The following is a 19,652-nucleotide window of genomic DNA, read 5'->3' as shown; positions in this document are numbered from 1 at the left end:
TCAGCCCAGTTGAATTCTGCCTAATTTGGTGTTTTTCTGTCATAATCTGTAATTTTCTGGGGCCTATCGAGGTGCCCAAGCCAGTTCCGGGTTTGCTGATGGCACAATACATGGGGTCAGTAGGACCAATTTTGCCCAGAGTTTCTCCTCTGTGGTTTCTTTTTGGCCTCTGAATGTGATTTTCCCTTCTATTCTTTTTTTCTTCTTTAACGCTAGTGATCATTCTTTTAATTTTCTACTGTTTTCTCTTTTTTTCTAGTTCTACTGGAACTTTTTAGGTTAAGGTTTGCTTATATCTTAAAAAATGTATGTATAAGGGCACCTCAAAATTGCTGTAACCCTTTCCCAAGCAGGAATATTTGGCAGTTGTAGCTCATGACACAGTTTAATCTCGAGTCAGTACTGATTATAGATATGCAGTGGAAATAACTGAGTAGAAAGAGAAAAAGATATTAAAGGAAGAGCTTATCAGCGCTTTGTAATGGAAATAAAATAAGTGTCAGTTCATGTGGTTAGTTACTGTTTTATCCAGTTTAAAACATGAAAGGAATATGAAAACCAAGTAACCATTTTTGTGATTTTGTGATAAAAGGGCTAACAGTCAAAAATGGTCTTAATTTTAGTTCTCAAAGCACTTGGGGCTTTGTTTGTGTTAAATATTCACTTTTAAAAAAAATTCAAGGAAGGGGAGTTTAGTTAAAACATAAGAATGCAGCAACATGTGTTAACACAAAAACAATCTAAAATGTAGAAGTGGGAAAGTAGAACATACTGTATAATAAGGTTGCAACATTTTAGGTATAAAAAAGGTTAAAAGATAAGTTGTTATTTAGAGGGTTTAACCTGGAGCAGACAATCTGAAAGGCATTTGTGTTACTAAGTATTATAGAGAAGGAGAAGTAGAAAGTGGAGAGAGGGAGGGAATAATTGAAATGCTCTGCCATCAGGACATAACTAAAGAATTGGGTTAATTGTTTGAGACTGTAATCATTTACCAATGCTAGGAGTGGCAAGTACTGTACTTGAGTTTTGCTGGGTTGTTGTTCTCTCCACAGAAAGGAAGATAAAAAAATCTGAGAGCAGCACCTGGAGATGCAGCTCAACCCTATCCTTACTGCATGTTTTACGGCAGGAGATAAGGACAGAGCCCCGATGTGGACTGCATCTTGTTCTGCTCCTACCTTGTGCCTCACAATAAAGCCTACATGCTTCCCACCCCTAACTAATAAAGGTTGACTGTGTAAAGCTCCCCATAGACACAAAGATTTTTCTTGCGAACTACCGATTTTAGCGAAGTCCGACCAATCGCGGTGAGTGGGATTCGAACGATCATACATCTTACAATTTTTCAGCCGACGTCTGTCGGGCAGGTTAAAAAATATTTTTCGGTCCCAGTGTAATCTATCTATGTTTGCAGGGCCAAGCAGGCAGCTCCCCTTTGTTTTCCTGGCAAATGGTCTTTTTAGTTGATGGACAATTCGTGGCTTGTTTTACATACAAAACATTCCTATTCTGCAAAAATACTCATGTATTTGGAAGCTGCTTGAATTTGCATGTGCAGACAATAGTTTTCAGGATGATTTTCTTAGTGTGCAAGGAACAAGACTTATTTATTAAGGATTTGTGTTTTACATGAAAATTCAAGTTTTCAAGTTATTTTTTTAGACAAATATCACATTTTCAGGTTAAAAAACACCTCTAATTTTTCGAGTTTTTTTTTTTTCAACTAGAATTTTTTTGAGATTCATTATACCCCGACCCTGGAAATAGTTTGAATACACCATCTAAAACCTGCTGAGGTCATGTTTGACAAGCAAACAATAGGTTGAGAGCAGAGGACCTGCATTTTTCTGATTACATTTTGTGGTCACAGCCTCATTGCACCCCTGTTAATGGTTTTAAAAATTAGTGGTGAGCACAACTTTTACTTGTTTGTTATAGTTTATACAGAAGAAGTGGCCAGCTCCATGTTGTAGCTCCCACCCTTCCCAGCTATAGTCAAGTGATCCCAGTGGTGGCCAATAAAAGGGCAACCAAGTTTTGGAAGAACATGTAAAACTTAGTCCATGATTAAAATGTATAATGAAGCAATAGAATTCTTAATGAATCAGATGAAAGTTGTGTGTAGGACTCACCATACCAAGGTTGACTTTGACTTAGTTGGCCAACTAAAATATATTGCAATATATGGACAGACAATCCCTGTTTTGTTTAAAGGGTAGGGCACTTTTTAGTAGCTTAAGGCACAAATGTCTCAATGTCTTAAATATATAAATAATGGGTTGAGTGAAAAGGACCTTTTCTCTTTGTCTGTATGAGGTCATGTAGGAGTCAATGGTAGAGGTCCCTTAAACCATTTGAAGATGTTAATAGCCTGCATGATATTTTCAGAGGGTTTGCCCAAAAACTCGATCAATTTGACGATTCAAGATTTTAGAGTTTTTGGGTTGTTTACCCTGAACTCGCTGAATCGAGTTTTTTCTTTAAATTTTTTTCTTAAATTAGAAACCATTCATTCGGGCTAATTGGAGATATAAAAAACTAAAATTAGAGAGTTGAGAGAAGACCATGGAAATTTTGCACATGGTTTGCATTTAGTTGGTGGCTTTTTTTAGGTTAGTGGTCCACAAACAGCTGCTGATTCTTGGATTGCACATTCTTTCCCCAGAGTGTACAGTGCATTCAAACCATATAAACTAACTCTAAACAATTAAACATTTGCAGCTTACCAAGCTCAGAAAAGCAGAGTTACGCAAGAGCTTTTGAATATGACTTCATTTTTTCCATTAACTGTGTCCTCAGATTTGATGAATGCAAAGAAGCACTCTGCAGGATAAACCTTGTATTGTATCTGTGTTGTAGCTAAGAAGAAATGGCGTTATGGGCTTTGTAGTTTTGTTACTGTGCTTTCAGCAGTTACTGTTGACACCAGACCACTTTCGTCTTCAAAGTAACATATTAGTTATAGGGCAAAAGTGAAAAAGCAAGAATGCGGTGCATTCAATAGAAAGAGTTACTGTGACGTACTCTATAGCCAACTGATTGTCCCTCTATGGGTATGTGCCTCTTAACTACGTGTGTATAACATAGCTTATTGCTATTGCTATGCAACAGGAAGAGTATTTATCGCATGATACAAATTAATAGGTTATTAACATGATATTTTGCTGCTACCAAAGACTTTGCTTTACAGTGCCTTAAAGGGAAGCCCTAGCAATGTCTAGCCATAGCCCCATTATCAAGTTGGGAATATAGACAATAGAAAGTATTGATTGTAAATCATGGAGATAATGTTTCATTGTCAATATGTTTATACAAATTAATTATAGTTGTGTATATTATGCTAGCAATTTATAGCATAGGCTGCTGTTATGGATATTTTTATTCTACTGATGTGTTTTACCCATATTTGTTTGGTTGTCATGGTTTCCATATGTTGCAACTTGTCCTTTGATATACTGCCAAGAATTTTATTTAAACTCTCAAAATATTCTTATATTACCACCTCACAGGATTTAATATTTTACCATATAAGGACATTTGAAACTGGCCCCTTTATGATATTATTAGGCACAAAAGGAAACAGGCGGCTCAGAAAACAACATTTTTATTTAGCAAAAAGGAAAACAGCAGCTTTATTGTTACTAATGAAACTATTTCCAGAGAGTATCTGTGGCTATATGTGTTTATGCAAACATTTAGATGAATGTTGGCAGGCAAGAGGATGCTGGAAAATTAAGTTTTATAGAATAGAAGGTTTCCTAGACCTGACTAGCTATTAACTGTAGTGCTATTGCTTCACATTGTGGGAATAATCAACTGAATTTAGATATAAGTGAAATATCCGCCTGGCACTGATCAGCCCATAACAGAGAATCATTTGGGGGCTGATTCACTATGGGTCGAATATCGAGTGTTAATTAACCCTCGATATTCAACTAGGAATTGAAATCCTTCGACTTCGAATATCGAAGTCGAAGGATTTAGCGCAAATTCTGCGATCGAACGATCGAAGGATTATTCCTTCGATCGAACGATTAAATCCTTCGAATCAAACGATTCGAAGGATTTAAATCCAACGATCGAAGGAATATCCTTCGATCAAAAAAACTTAGGCAAGCCTATGGGGACCTTCCCCATAGGCTAACATTGACTTCGGTAGCTTTTATCTTCCGAACTAGGGGGTCGAAGTTTTTTTTAAAGAGACAGTACTTCGACTATCGAATGGTCGAATAGTCGAACGATTTTTAGTTTGAATCCTTTGATTCGAAGTCGTAGTCGTAGTCGAAGGTCGAAGTAGCTCATTCGATGGTCGAAGTAGCCCAAAAAATACTTCGAAATTCGAAGTTTTTTTACTTCGAATCCTTCACTCGAATTTAGTGAATCGGCCCCATAGAGTTCATGTAGAAGTCAATGGGAGCTGTCTATGGCAAATTTAGAGCATTTTTTAAATGCAAGATTTTAAAAGGTTTCTACCCATTGAAAATGATAGAGTAGAAAGCACATTCGTTTCACAAACTGGCAGGAAATACCTAGAGTGTTCCTCAGATAGTCCATGTACAACCAAGCCAAGTATAGGCTGGTGTATTGCTGACCTTGATTTTATTGTTCTTCCAGGTTATACAAATCCAGGTCGCTAGATGGTTCCCCTAACAGTCTAAAGGGGATTATTGGGAAACATTTTGTATCAGGACCCCTTTAGCAGAGACGTTTTTCTTAAGGGGATTATCATGATGAGTTTCAGGATCCATAGTGCAAGTTTTAGTTTCAGGATCCATAGTGCCAGTTGTTTTCCATTTCTCTGTCTGACCCCATACACCTTTTCTCTTATAGTAGACCAAACTTCCAACCGTATCCATTGTTCTTCAACACCTGTCCCTCATAAATATGATGCTATTTTAGCCCTTTGTTCTAATCACCACCTGGTTGTAGATGTGAAGCCGCAGACAAAACATGGTCAAGAAATAGAACAAACCAGGGGTCACTTTCAAGAACTGTTGCCATTATGGTTCAGATTAATGGAACAGATGTTATTATTCCTTTTGTCTACTGGTGTATGTCCTGTTTCATGTAAAAGCATATTATGGACATGAGCATTATTCTTATTTCAAGTTGAGGTACTCCCTTTTATTTTTTGCTGACTTTTAGTGTTAATGACCTGCATCGTTTGGACAAATATGTGCGACACACAGATATGTGCAGTGAGGTGGAAGTGGGGACCTGCTATGATTTTCTGAATAATAAACTAATAAGCAAACCCACTCCTAAACCAGTTCTAACAGTACCAATCATGATTATGGTGGTTTATCAAACACTAAGGGGGGTATTTATCAAGGGTCGAATTTCGAGGGTTTAAAACCCTCGAATTCGACCATCGAATTGAAATCCTTTGACTTTGAATATCGAATTCGAAGGATTTAGCGCTAAAATAAGCATTCGATCAAACGATTAAATCATTCTAATCGAACGATTTTTCAGCGATCGAACGATTTTTATTCAATGCCAAAAACTTAGAAAATGCTTGTAGAAGGTCCCCATAGGCTTATAATGCAATTCGGTAGGTTTAACTTGGCGAAGTATTGAATTCAAAGGATTTTTAAAGAGACAGTACTCCGACTATCGAATGGTCGAATAGTCGAACGATTTTTTATTCGAATCGTTCGAATCGAAGTTGAAGTCCAATTCGATGGTCGAAGTAGCTTTACAAGATTGAACAAATCAATATAAAATGAAAAATGTTGGAACAGGATAATGTACATTGGATTTTAAAAAATCCAAAGAAATGAAGTGCAATAAAAATAACAAAATTATTTTTCTAAACCTTTTTCCCATCCCTGTCTAAGTTTATTCATTAAATGATCAGCCCAAATCAGGGAGAATTTATATCCCAAGACATAATGAAGTGCTAAAATCATGCAACACTCAGACCTAATTTACCTAATAGTCAGGTCTAGCTCACACCCCCTTAGATGAAAATATTTACTGCTTTATATAGGGAGTTATTTGTTTTTAGGACATGCCACGGGGTTCTGTAGGATCTTTAAAAATGTTGTCACAACAGAATATGTTCTTGACCGTTTCTCCATTCTCATTTCTGTTCTATTATCACATCTTCATAACATAATTATTCCCATGGTAGCTTTGTTTTAACTTATCTGGCCTTCCCCCAAGGAAAATATTACCTTATCTTCCCTTTACTTGTCATTTTATTTAGAAAAGAGCCTGGGAGCTGAATAAATATTGTGTTTGTGGTTTATTGCTTACCTCCCCTTTCACATTCCTGGTTTGGCAGTTCTCCGAATTATTTTTCAACAGACTATCAACATCTGTAGGCACAGTAGCTGCAAAACATAATATACCATATATACAGATATGTTGTGTCAAGATTTAGAGGACTAAACTGCATTTAAGACCAGAGTTATAGGTTTAATGTCATGACACATCTGCTTGCCGTTATGTTGTCTAAACAAAACATAAAATTGCTTTAAGTGACAAGACTTTTGAAATGGGGTGTGAGCAATTACATTTGCAACATTCTGCAAGTAGGTTATGCAGTGTTAGTGTGTACTTGGTAACTGTGAGTTGAACCAATTACTTAGCATTTGTTCCAGGTAAGCAATATTGGTTTAATAGATGTCATATGCAATTGTGACTATGTGAGTGGATGCAGGAGCTGTACTGAAAGTAAATAGAGAACTAGAGGCTAGACTACACCAAGGGTAATTTATTTCTCATAATATATTAATGATATCACAACATTATAATGTTAAAATCCATGGATAAATATGGCCTATGTATCATAATATTATTCTTGCTTGTACAGACCTAGAGCATGTATGTGGAATTTTGAGGAGATTTACTTTGACCTTTTGTTAAACAAAACACTAGAGAACATCTGGTGGATCACTGTTATTGAAAAACTAAAAACTTTGTTATTAAGGGGCACACTTACTAAGGGTTGAATATCGAGGGTTAATTAACCCTTGATATTCGACCCTCAAACTAAAATCATTTGACTTCGAATATCGAAGTTGAAGGATTTACCGCAAATACTTAGATCAAACGATCAAAGGATTTCTGATCAGGAAAAGCTTAGAAACCTTATGGGGAAGGTCCCCATAGGCTAACATTGAAGCTCGGTAGGTTTAAAGTGGCAAAGTAGGTAGTCAAAGTTTTTTTTAAAGAGAGAGTGCTTAGACTATCGGGTCGAATAGTCACCCGATTTTTAGCTTGAATCGTTTGAATCAAGTCGAAGTCCAATTTGATGGTCAAAGTAGCCTTTTCGATGGTCAAAGTACCCCAAAAAAAACTTTGGAATTCAAAGTTTTTTTACTTCGAATCCTTCACTGGAGCTTAGTAAATGTGCCCCTAAATGTTGTTTTGACATGTATCTCTATGAATTATGGCCCACAAGCTACTTCTTTTTTTAATATTTAAGTTTTTATTGAATTTTTTTAATACAGTATAGCGTACAAGAAGTGGTTCAACAGAGAAACATCTATATGAGTATCAACAATGAATGGATCTTCCCAGTAGAACATGAAATGTAGTTCTCATGAACAAGCTAATTTCGTGACAATTCCACAGCTACTGTACTATTAATTGACAAAAAGAGAAAGGGGAAAAAAGAAAGGAAAAGAATAGTAGGGAGGGGAGAGAAGAAAAAAGGATACAGAAAATAGCAAGAATGAGGTTAGCTACCTGTGTACACCATTTGGAAGGTATCGTTTGTTGTATTTCTGAAGTTTTCTTTTTATTTTTCGTGTGCATGATCTTTGTGGGATAAAACACCACCAAACGAACTATAAGTGCAGTGTGGGCACCAAAATTCAATGATACTAATATATGTGGGGGCAGATGGGCTGGGGTGTCCTCCAACAATTTGACATATATACACAACAAGTGGGACTATACTCCCCGCCCATGTGACCCCCAACTACTCAATTATACATGAATGCTTCAAATATGTAAAAGGCAATATTTATTGTTCAACACTATGTCATATCTCAAAATAAAAACAATTAAAACCAAACTAAGCAGCGCTGCATGTACAAAGGGATCCCTTGTAAATATTCCCTAAGTGTGACCCAGCATGGGTAATGGTTGATATGCTGTAATGTAGAAGTGGCGTATCTGGAGCCAACTGTAGCGCTCCGATCCTGTGCCACAATCTTAGGCAATTGAAGAAAATGAAAAGTTCCAAAACATCCGATGCTGGTATTTGATTAAATGTAATCAAAGTATCTTTGTGGGATACCTTAAGTTGCAACAATGGTCCCCATCTGAAGTGTTGCCAGGTGTTGGGCCCAGGGATGCCACTCCAGCTCCTCCTCATAACTTCTATCCAAAAGTCTGGTTCTTATTGATTCCATTGCTCTGACACAAGCTACTTTTGAATGAATAGATTGGGGGAGCAGATGTGTGAGCTGCTCACTGTAACTGTTGTCTTGCTTAACCAAAATGTAAAGCAGTAGGTTAAAGGGGTTGTTCACCTTTGAGTTAACTTTTAGTATGATGTAGGGACTGGTATTGTGTGGGCATGATGTTCATTATAAAATAATGCCTTTGCTCCCCTCTCTGTTGTCCAGGATCAGGGTTTTGTGCTTTGCTTCCAATGATGCACTAGTGGGTACAAGTTATGCCAGGCACCTGAGGGATGGCATATGGATGTCCATGGATATCCACCAGCCTACTAGAATGACCGTGTCAGTGATGAGGTGCTAAAATGAGTTCTTATGGAAAGTGATAAATTCTGCAGTACTTTGGCACAAGACAGCAGACCTGTGTTGCACAGTGAATAATCGAGAGTTGATAAAAATTAAGGAGAGTCCATACCCATTAACAATTCTTGCCAATCTGTTTATTTGGCATAATATGATAGGAGACACTCCATTTATGAAAGCCTCAGCAGGCCAAAGGCCAGTTAGCTGACCAATTTTTCCATTGTGTGTAAGGGTAGGGGCACACTGGGCGATTCAGGGAGATTTAGTTGCCTGGTGACTCGTCTTTCCAGCTACAAATCTCCCCGAATGCATTCCCTCTGTCTTGCCCCGGCTATAATGAAAACTTTTCATTATAGCCGGTGCAGGACAGAAGGAAGGCATTCGGGGAGATTGGTCGCCGCAAAGACGAGGCGATTAGTCGCCAGGTGACTAAATCTCCCCGAATCACCCAGTGTGCCCCTACCCTAAATCCTTTGGTTTGAGGCTACCTTTACCCATTTGCCTTTAAGGTCAAACACATCATGAAGCCAAATAATGATTGTCATGTGTTTTTATTGTGCAGATCTTTTAATGAGGAATCACTCACAGGCACTGACATTTTGAAATCATTAGAAATATGTGTAGAATACGTAGGCAAGTTAGCATTGAAATTTGGTTTGGAATTTGATTACTGTTTATGCAACTGGATGACGTTGTAGATAATAACATTGCAAGAACAAGCAAGACAATATTATTTTAATATAGAATAGATATGGCCAAAGGCCACACCTCAGCATTGTGTTTTCGTGGCTTTTATACAACAGCTAGGGATAAAACTATTATTTCAATTTTCTTAATGTTTTTGGGATGTTTTTAAAAGGCAAATGAAAAACTAGAACATTTTGTCACAGAAATGGAAAGTACATGTGCCCTCCACAGGAAGGACAAGGTTTGTGGAACTGGCAAGCAGGTAGAGTAGGACAGGGTCTATATTTTAATCTTTATCTAGATATTTGCAAGGTCTTACATGTTTACTTTAGTGAGTGCATGTATGTATTTGGGGAAGTCAGCAATGACCAAAGTCAGATAATATCTATTAATATATGAAAATACTTTGTTCCTGTTTTAACTAGACAAACCTGAAGTGGCTTTTAGGATGATTCATTAAACAAATAAGTTGTATTTTCACAGCAGTCAAGCCTTGCTTAAATTAGAACATTGTAAGCACGCCATCTAACCTTAAAGCTAGAAGAACAGAAGTGACTTGACTGTAAGGCATCACATGCTATACTGGGAGCAGGCAGCTAAATAACAACAGACTGCCACATTCTTTGTACAGGTATGGGACCTGTTAACCAGAATGCTCGGGACCTGGGGTTTTCCGGATAATGGATCTTTCCGTAATTTGGGTCTTCATGCCTTAAGTCTACTAGAAATTAATTTAAACATTAAATAAACCCAATAGGCTGGTTTTGCTTCCACTAAGGATTAATTATATCTTAGCTGGGATCAAGTACAAGCTACTGTTTTATTATTACAGAGAAAAAAATTTGGATTAATTGGATAAAATGGAGTCTATGGGAGCCATTCCGTAATTCGGAGCTTTCTGGATATCGGATCCTATACCTGTATATGCAGTTCACTTAAGATGAATAGAGACACTTGAATATACATTTTGAGAAATACAATACAGTAAGAGTGGTATGTGGGTAATTGTTTATATACCTAGGTCAGATCGGGTCTTTAAAAAAATCTCAGTTACTGGTTTATTATTATAGTAAATTATAGTAAAAATGAAAATCAGTAAAAATTAAGAATTGTTTGTTTAAAGAAGACTCAATGGGAAATCTGGACTGAAGCAATGGGGATTGGTGCATGGGAATTTCAAAAATGATTGTATCTCCAGCGCATCTCCAGTGTTTTTGAACCAATGTGGGTGTGGTTGGGCAGCATGCCACCCCCTAAAATCCTGCTGCCCTTGGTCCGGGCCTAGGTGGCCTTTCCACAAATCCGGGCCTGCTTAGAAACAATAGAAATAGAAACGAGCCTTCATTAAAATTATCAGCATAATTAACGGCCTGTATTATAAGTCCTGCCTGCCTCCCACTCATATATACTGTGTATAAACAGATCCGTCAAGCACTGCCATTTGATGCATGCAGAGAACATTTGTCAATCTATTTCAAAGAGAACAGACAAACATGTTTTAAGTCCTAGTTACTGATTAATTTTACCCTTTGACATAGACATTAGTGACAGATTGTTATTATTACAGTTTCAGAAACTGAGTTAAACATAACTACAATTCCAAGAGATTCCAAGAAGTCATCCCTGCCTAGTTGAACTCTTAGAATAGTAGCAAATGACACTGATTTATCGTTGTTTTCTATTTCAAAACAGCAAAAAGGCAGCAGTACGTTAACCAACACAAAAACGATGAAAATGGGAGAAAAACTTTCAGTCTTGTTTAGATTAAGAGATATTGGACAGAGCTCTTGATGAGCTTCCTGTCAACATGTATATGTTGATGTTTTACACTAGAAACCTTTCACAAATATTCATCTGGTGAGTAAAAGATAATTAATGTTTCCTAAGTACATGTGATAATAATCTCACTAAGACTTGCATGTAAAGACATTTTCACATATTTCTCAGCCTGTGGTCTCAGGAATAGAAAAGAAGGTTAAGCTAAACAAGTCCTGTCTGAACTGGAACTTTCAAGAAAGACATTTTGAGATGTGGATTTTTAAAGCAAATAGTTTATGGATAGAGCGTGACTTAAGGAAATTCAACTGTAGCTACTTTGGATAGACAGTCCACTTGAACAATCTATAGTACACTTGGTTGGGAAATCTTTCATGTTTTTTCACTAAGTTTTGTTAAAAGATTACCTTTACTTCTGCTACAGCTTGCAGGACCCTTATAGTACATATTAAATTGTATCATACATATTGGGACTTTTACTTTCCTAGTTCTCTCCATGGGGCAAATTCACTAAGCCTCGAAGCGCCGAACGCTAGCGTTAATTCGCTAGCGTTTGGCATTTTCGCTATTGCGCAAATTCACTAACGAACGCTGGCGTAGTTTCGCTAGTGTTACTTCGCAACCTTACGCCAGGCGAAGTTTCGCTAGCGACGAAACTACGCAAATTCACTAACTTGCGCAGTGTACTGAACGCTACCTTTTACGCTAGACTTCCTTCGCCACCTCAGACCTGGCGAAGCGCAATAGAGTAGATAGGGATTGTTTAAAAAAAAAAGTCAATTTTTTTTCTAAGTCCCAAAAAATGCTGGCGTGTTTTCTACATGATGGCTGATAGGCTGAAAAAGATTGAAAATTTTTTGGGGCTCCCCTTCCTCCCCCCTACATTTCCTGACTCATGGCAACTTACCTAGACAGTGGGCACATGTGTAGGGCAAAATAAAATTTTTATTTGCTGATTTGAAGGTTTTCTAGGCATTTGTAGTGCAGATACGTGTTCCTCCATTGAAATTTGAATTTCGCGCCGTATGCAAATTAGCCTTCGCTAGCGTAACTTTGCTTTATATAGCGAATCAACGCTAGCGCAACTCCGCAACCTTACGTTACCCCTGTGCGCAACTTCGGATTTTAGTGAATTTGCGGAGCCCTGGCGAAACTACGCCTGGCGAAGTGCAACGAAGTGCGGCGAAGTTGCGCCTGGCGCAACTTCGCATCTTAGTGAATTTGCCCCCATATCTCCATATATGGGAATGGCCTGCCCTACCCCACCAAGTGAACCTCTCTCAGGTGTTCCTGTAGAGGACCAGGTAAGAAAAATTAAAGTATGATACAAGTTCAGCTTCCATGCAGTGGGCCCCCCAAGGAATTATTTTTCAAGGCCCAACCCAAGGTGGTCAGAATCATGTCTCACCCGCAAAGGGCAAAAAATTGTGAGTCACCCACGGAGTGCAGAATAACATGTGGTCATCTGCGCTGCGCAAAAAATCATGGGTGACCCGTGATTTTACATATGCTGCATGGGTCCCCCCAATAAGCAGACTCAGGGACCTAACAGCCATGGAGTCTGCTTCCTCTGTAGTTATGCCACTGCTTCCATGGCTTGTGCCAAGTCGATAATCTGTGGGTTGTAACAAGCTAATTGTTCCAAGGGTGGGAAAAGCATTAGACATACCAATTAATTGTCAAATAGAAAAAAAGGTGTTAGGAGAACACTGTGAGTCTGCTCTTCAGATGACATCCAGAGGAACACTTTATATACACCAATTTATTACCAAATGTACATAATGTGAAATTATAGAACTGAAAGTAGCTCACCATTAAGCTAAAAAACTGTACACTATAATAATATATCTTGACATTTTTGATAAACTTGCAGTATGAATACATTGATCTTCACAGTCTAGGGTGTAATCTTCGGGGGTTAAAGTTTCATAGGGAAAAGAAGGCAATGAAAATTCAAGGTTAAAATGAAAAGAAGCTATTACCCTTAGCTTGAAAGAGGAGCTGAATTTTAGCATTATCTTATCCATGAAGAAAAAATGACTATTTTAAGAAATCCTCAAGGCTTTCAGCTCCTCACAATCTTTTCACTGTATCTTTTCACTGTAATTGTGAATGAAGCACAACCAATAGGGTTAACACAAGGAAAGTGACTTAGTTGGAGGAAAAGGAAAAGTGCATCTGAAGAAGTCAGAAGTCTCCTGACATCATCATTGATTAATCAAACCATTAGTGGATAAAGAGCCAGCACAACACTCAAGAAAGCAGAAATAGCTTAATTATGAATTTGTATAGTATTTATCCTCAAACCCTGTCTAGGTTAGACTGAAGAAACTTAAGGACCATCAAAACAAAAAAATTGGGAAAACAATTTGCAGCTAAAATGAAAAACATTCCAAATTTTGTAATACCTTGATGTAGGATAAACTTCCTGGGATAAGATTGGATTACCCGAGTTTATAGTGTCTGCTGCTCAGCCCCCATGCGGAGAGAGCTAGAGGCCCTAATTGCAGTATAAAATCAGTATATAATCTGAAATTGAAGGTTGATCCACCATCAGTTGTATTAGATCCATGAACCAGGACCTCCTTTGTTTTCTGAATCACCCTCTGAATCAGAGGAATTGGATGAGATATAGAGCAAATGATGCATCCAACGTTGCATTAGGGCATCCACTGCTAGAGCTGTTTTACTTACTAAAGGGATGCCATTTGAATAAATCCAGAATCAGACACCAGACCCCTGTTGGCTTCTGAACAAGGAAGAAAACTAAATTCACTCCTTGATCTTGAAATGGATCAATAAATCTTTATGACAACGAAGTAGACATGCAATATTGAAGAGCAGATCCACAAATGGGCAAGGAGGAATGGATTTAACAACAAAACACCCAATGGGAAGGATGACGTTTGAATTCCAGGCTGTTGACTTTTCAGATAAACCCAGTACCCACCTGTCCTAAAAGGATCCTTCCTGTGTGGCCTGATGCAAAAGCAACATCTGCCCATTGCAGGCTCCTGAGGAAAAACAACCTTTACTGTTTCCTCATGAATTATCTGAAGAAATCCCCCTGGACAGGTGGAAGACTGACAATCTCCTTTAATCTTCTCTGTAAGAAAGGAAAAGGAATCAATGGTGAAAGATAAGAACCCTAAAGAAAGATCCTTCCAGGAAAATGTTGCTTTCTCTGCTTTCTCTTTTGTGCCAAAAATTACTTTTACTATCAGGTCTTTGAAACAAATTCTTCCATTTTTTTCCAGAAAAGAATTGTGCAAAAAAAATAAACTAGACTTTCATTTCAACTTGCTTTTCATGATCTGAGCCAGAAGGCCTCCTGGTCATGACTACAAAGACAGAGACCTGGAGGCTAGGGTGGTCTGGTCTACAGCAGACTTAACCAAAATGCTGAGCCTAATGTAGTTGCAGCTCATTAAGCCATTCACAATATCTGCCTTCTCACAACCTTTGCTTAATGCCTAGTCTAAATTGACAACCAGACCTCAAGACTAGAGCTTTGGCAAGAGAAAGACTACCAATGGCTGGCTGCAGAGATGCATCTACATTCAGGAATAGTTTTCAATTCAGATTGAAATCAAGCCTCTTTTCTATTGGTTCATGTACATGCTAGGCAACCAATAAAGTGCATTGAAATATTATCTCCTGGTGGAGAGCCCTTTTCATTCATCTGCTTAACCATACACCAAGTCTTTTTATTAGACTGTAGAAAGGCATTTGCCAAGGACCTACATGTATACGCCACTCCCACAAACCCCTATGTAAAATACTGGGTTTCTGGCTATAACCTGTCAGGCTTTCTTAGACTATGAACTACTATATAAAGCCCCCTAAATACTGGGTTTGCTACTATAACCTGTCAGGCTTTCATTTAACTATGAAACAGCATGTATTTCTACAGTTGTGATAACATATAAAGGGCTCTGGAAACTTATGAACATAAACGTTTATTTTTACCTCAATTAACTAATACAATTAGTTATCACAGTGTAAATTAAATCCGATAATGAAAGATGCATACGACATACAAGGCTTATTTATAAGGTATATTCTAACTACTCTAACCAAATGTCTTTGTGTGTGCATATATTGTTATGTCTAGATAGATCACTATCCTTAAAGGTGTTTCTTCAGATACATCACCTGTTCCTTATTCCTTGGTTTCTTCTTCTGTTTTCTGCAAGTGGAAGGGCTTCAAGTTATATCCATTTGCCCTCCATGATGACCAGGCCCAAGCCACCAAAGTTTGTTTGTAAAAGTCCTGTATCTGTAATGAGTTACTCTTCAGTAGGTGCCACTGTAAACCATGAAATACATCCATTGATTTCCAGCAATGTTTTGTACTATTTTCCATTAAGTGTCACTGTATACTATGTGCCAGTTCACCCAATTCCTGTCGGACCAGGTTTCCTGGAAGATGGTCATCATTGCTTACATGGACCTAGTTGGGGAAGGTCGACCTTCTTTTGTTTGTTTTAGTGACATTTTATAGGATTATTAACTAAAATCCGAATCTATCTCATAATTAAAATAAAAAAGCTTGACCAAACTCCCATGCTCAATTTTGCCTTATGTATTAATAAAATAACTCGAATAAATCATATTGGGAAAAACCTGATAAAATCGAGCAAAAACCTGAATCGTACGTTTTTTCTGACTTTTTTTCCCCGAATGGCTCGATTTTTTCAAATTTTTGCCTGAAAATCCCAAATTTATTGGATTATAGGGCTAAACCCAGGGCAAACCACAATATTTTCAAATTGGGGTGGGGATATCTCCCATTGATTTATACATGACCAAGACAGGTCTGAGATGGCAGATTTTCAGATCTGGTTTTTTGCAGCATCGAGGTATAGTAAATATACAAAAAATTTGAGTTTTGGTAAAGAACCCCACAACTGTCTTCCAAACCTTTCTTTTGTTTAGTTCCAAAGGACCAACTGTTACGCAAGTTCTTATGTGTTTATTGTAACAGAGAGAAGTTAATTTTCCAAAGGCTTGCTTGGATACCTATTAGAGTTTTTTTTTTCACCAATATTATTATTGGGCAATGTTCATTGTAACACCTTACACTTATCCTATATTCACCAAATAATTTATATGTACAATATACAGTTTGCATTAACTTTGTTCACCTATAAATGTTGAAAAAAAAAAAAGCACAAAAGCACAGGCTAAGCCTTATTTCTCCATATACGTGTTTATTCATACTAGTACAGTGAACTTCAGAATGTATCCTATGAAAGCTGACCTTCACTGGACAAACTTACCAGCAAATCTCTCAGACACAGAAGTGCTCTTGTTATATACAGAAATAATACGCATACATTCAGAAGTTATTATGATAATGTCCTTGTAACCAATGCTTAGTCAGAAGTATGAAGGCACTTCCTGATGTGCATCTTGATATGATTTGTTTTGTATTATTAGATTACTCCATTATCCCATGAATGAATATGGCTCATGTGCTAGGCATTTAACAAGGAATTTTTATTCCATGTAATTTACATTATCCGCATTCTATAAACAGATGAACCGGTCAAACATTTAGAATTCAGTCTAGTACAAAGTAGTGTTTCTGTATATTCAATGTAATAATATCAGTGTGAGCTAAATTTAGAAAATAGCCACTTGCAAATATCTAGACTAGCAAATGTTTGCACGCAGTCCTGTAATTGTACAAATAGCCAGTTTAAAAACTTTAAATATGATTACATTTCCCTAAACTTGTTTTATTATTACAGCCTTGGATTCCATTATATAAGATTATGCAGTTAATTTTTAGATGTATCCCATCATTTCTAAGGGGCCCATTCGAGTGTAGGAATATAAGAAAAATGCTTCGAATTTCGAAGTGTTTTTTTGGCTACTTCGACCATCAAATGGGCTACTTCGACCATCGAATGGGCTACTTCGACCATCGAATGGGCTACTTCGACCTTCGACTACGACTTCGACTCAAACGATTCGAACTAAAAATCGTTCAACTATTCGACCATTCGATAGTCTTAGTACTGTCTCTTTAAGAAAAAACTTCGACCCCCTAGTTTGCCATCTAAAAGCTACCGAACTCAATGTTAGCCTATGGGGAAGGTCCCCATAGGCTTTCCTAACTTTTTTTGATAATCCTTAGATCGTTGGATTAAAATCCTTCGAATCGTTCTATTAGAAGGATTTAATCGTTCGATCGAACGATTATTCCTTCGATCGTTCGATCGAAGTATTTGAGCAAAATCCTTCGACTTCGATATTCGAAGTCGAAGGATTTTCATTCCCCAGTCGAATATCGAGGGTTAATTAACCCTCGATATTCGACCCTTGATGAATTTGCCCCTTAGTGTCAGACTTATCAAGGGTCGAATTGAAAATTCAAATTAGAAATTTTAATTTTCTAGTTTTTTTATGGTCAAAACTGTCAGATTTGACTGGGGAGTTATTCAAATTCGATTCGAGTTTTTAAAAAAAATTTAATTTGATTTTAAAGATTTATTATACACTGGCCCTCAAATTCCACTATTTGCCACAAAAAACTGCTTTTCAAGTCAATGGCAGACATCCAGGAATCTAGTTTTTTAAATTCGAATAGAAATTGACTTGAATTCAATTCAAGTTTTCAGGTTGATCCTATTTACCCAAGTTTAAAACTTGATTTTTATAATACATTTTGATTGGTCAAATTTTGAGTTCATGGGAGTTTTAAAAAATGTGAAATTTGACCCTTGATAAATGTGCCTCTAAATGTTCCTTTTATAAAATATTTTGATATCACTTTTATGCAAATCTAATTAGCACTGACAGCTTTCTCTTATGAATATCTATGGCATTTCTAAAATAACATGTTTTAAAATGGTTGTGGGTTTAAGATGTTTTAGATGCTGTCTCTGAGACATTTCTGTATTGCAAGAATGTACATTCATATTCTCAGTTATAGTTTAATATATATTTTCATTTGTGTGCAAGCTTTGTTTCAGTGTGCTGCTCACTTCCATTAACTAGGGTTTTTGTTTACAGATTTGTTTCTATATAGTTATAAAGCATCCACCCCATGGTTCTTTTTATTGAAGAAAAGCATCTAAGTGACATGACCTGCCCTTGGCTCACTGTAAAACAAATTGAATACCTGCACTAGGCACATAGAAAGCACATGACTGTTGTGTTAAGCCCTAAGAAGCATTTGCGTGTTCGTCCTTGGTTGTTACTGTTGCTATATATTTTGTTTATTCTATAGGCATGCTAATGTAGGGGACTGGTAAATGGTGTCCTCATTTATTGTGCATTGCCCTAAGGTTTCGTCACTAAAGGTGCTCTCAGTCTAATTGAGAGAGCAGTTCTTCCCTTCCTGAGTCAAAATCTGACCAATAGCTTTCTGAAATTTGTCACTGTCTAATGATTTACATTGAATGCAGTCTCATGGCTTTTTTTTTAAAGGGAGTTACTTGTTGAGCATATCTTTAGTGCAGGACTAGTAAAGGACAGCTAGATCCTGTCATAAGTCTCTCTAGTAAAGAAAGACAGATTTAGGGCTACTTAGATAAGCTTTTGGCTCCACCAAGGAGTATAAAAGGGATTTGATTCCCATGGGCACTGTGGCCCAGTCAGGGAACCAGTGACAGGTTATAGGGATTAGACAGATTCCCACATGGGTTCCACTTAGGAAGCAAGAGATGTCCTGGATGACTGTATGATATCACTCCATCAAGCTCTATTGGAGGAATTGCTCTGCTAATGACTACCTAGTCACTGTGTTGTATATTGTTGCTTAGGGATGTAGCGAACTGCCGATTTGGTGTTCACGAATGCCGTTCGCGAACACCGGCAAAAAATGCGAACGTTCGCGAACAGTTTGCGAACTTCGAACACTGCTAAAATCGTTCGATTCGAACGATCGAAGGATTTTAATCGTTCGATCGAAGGATTTTCATTCGAATCGAACGATCGAAGCCATTCGATCGAATGCTTTTCATTGGATCGAATGCTTACAATCGTTCGAACGAATGGAAATCGTTCGATTTTTAGTGGTCGAAGGAATTCGAATGGTCGAATGGTCGAACGATCGAACGCGAACTCAAACTGCGAACGTTCCCAAACGTTCGCGAACATTCGGCGGACGCGAACGGTCGAAGTTCGCGGGCGAACAGTTCGCTACATCCCTATTGTTGCTATATCCTCTTTTGTAGCTCTGTTCTGATAAATCAGTTTTGGTTAATTTTCCAAGAAACACTGGTGCCCTTTCTTTGGAATTATTACTGACTGCAGTTATATTGCACCCTGCTTCCATACAGCTGAGAAGACTCACCCCCTGAAAAGAATAGGTCTCATCTGGAGCTATATCCACTTCCATGTGTTTTGTTCTACTTTTCTGTGCTTGTTCACATTATCTATTATTCTAAGTAAATTATTGTTTCTAACATTTCTTTATTTTTGGTTTTTTCATGCGGGATCAATCTACTAATG

Source organism: Xenopus laevis, chromosome 4L, assembly GCF_017654675.1.
Source record: "Xenopus laevis strain J_2021 chromosome 4L, Xenopus_laevis_v10.1, whole genome shotgun sequence".
In the NCBI taxonomy this organism is placed as follows: domain Eukaryota; kingdom Metazoa; phylum Chordata; class Amphibia; order Anura; family Pipidae; genus Xenopus; species Xenopus laevis.
The sequence above is the reverse complement of the archived record's forward strand: the minus strand, read 5'-3'. Positions refer to the sequence as shown.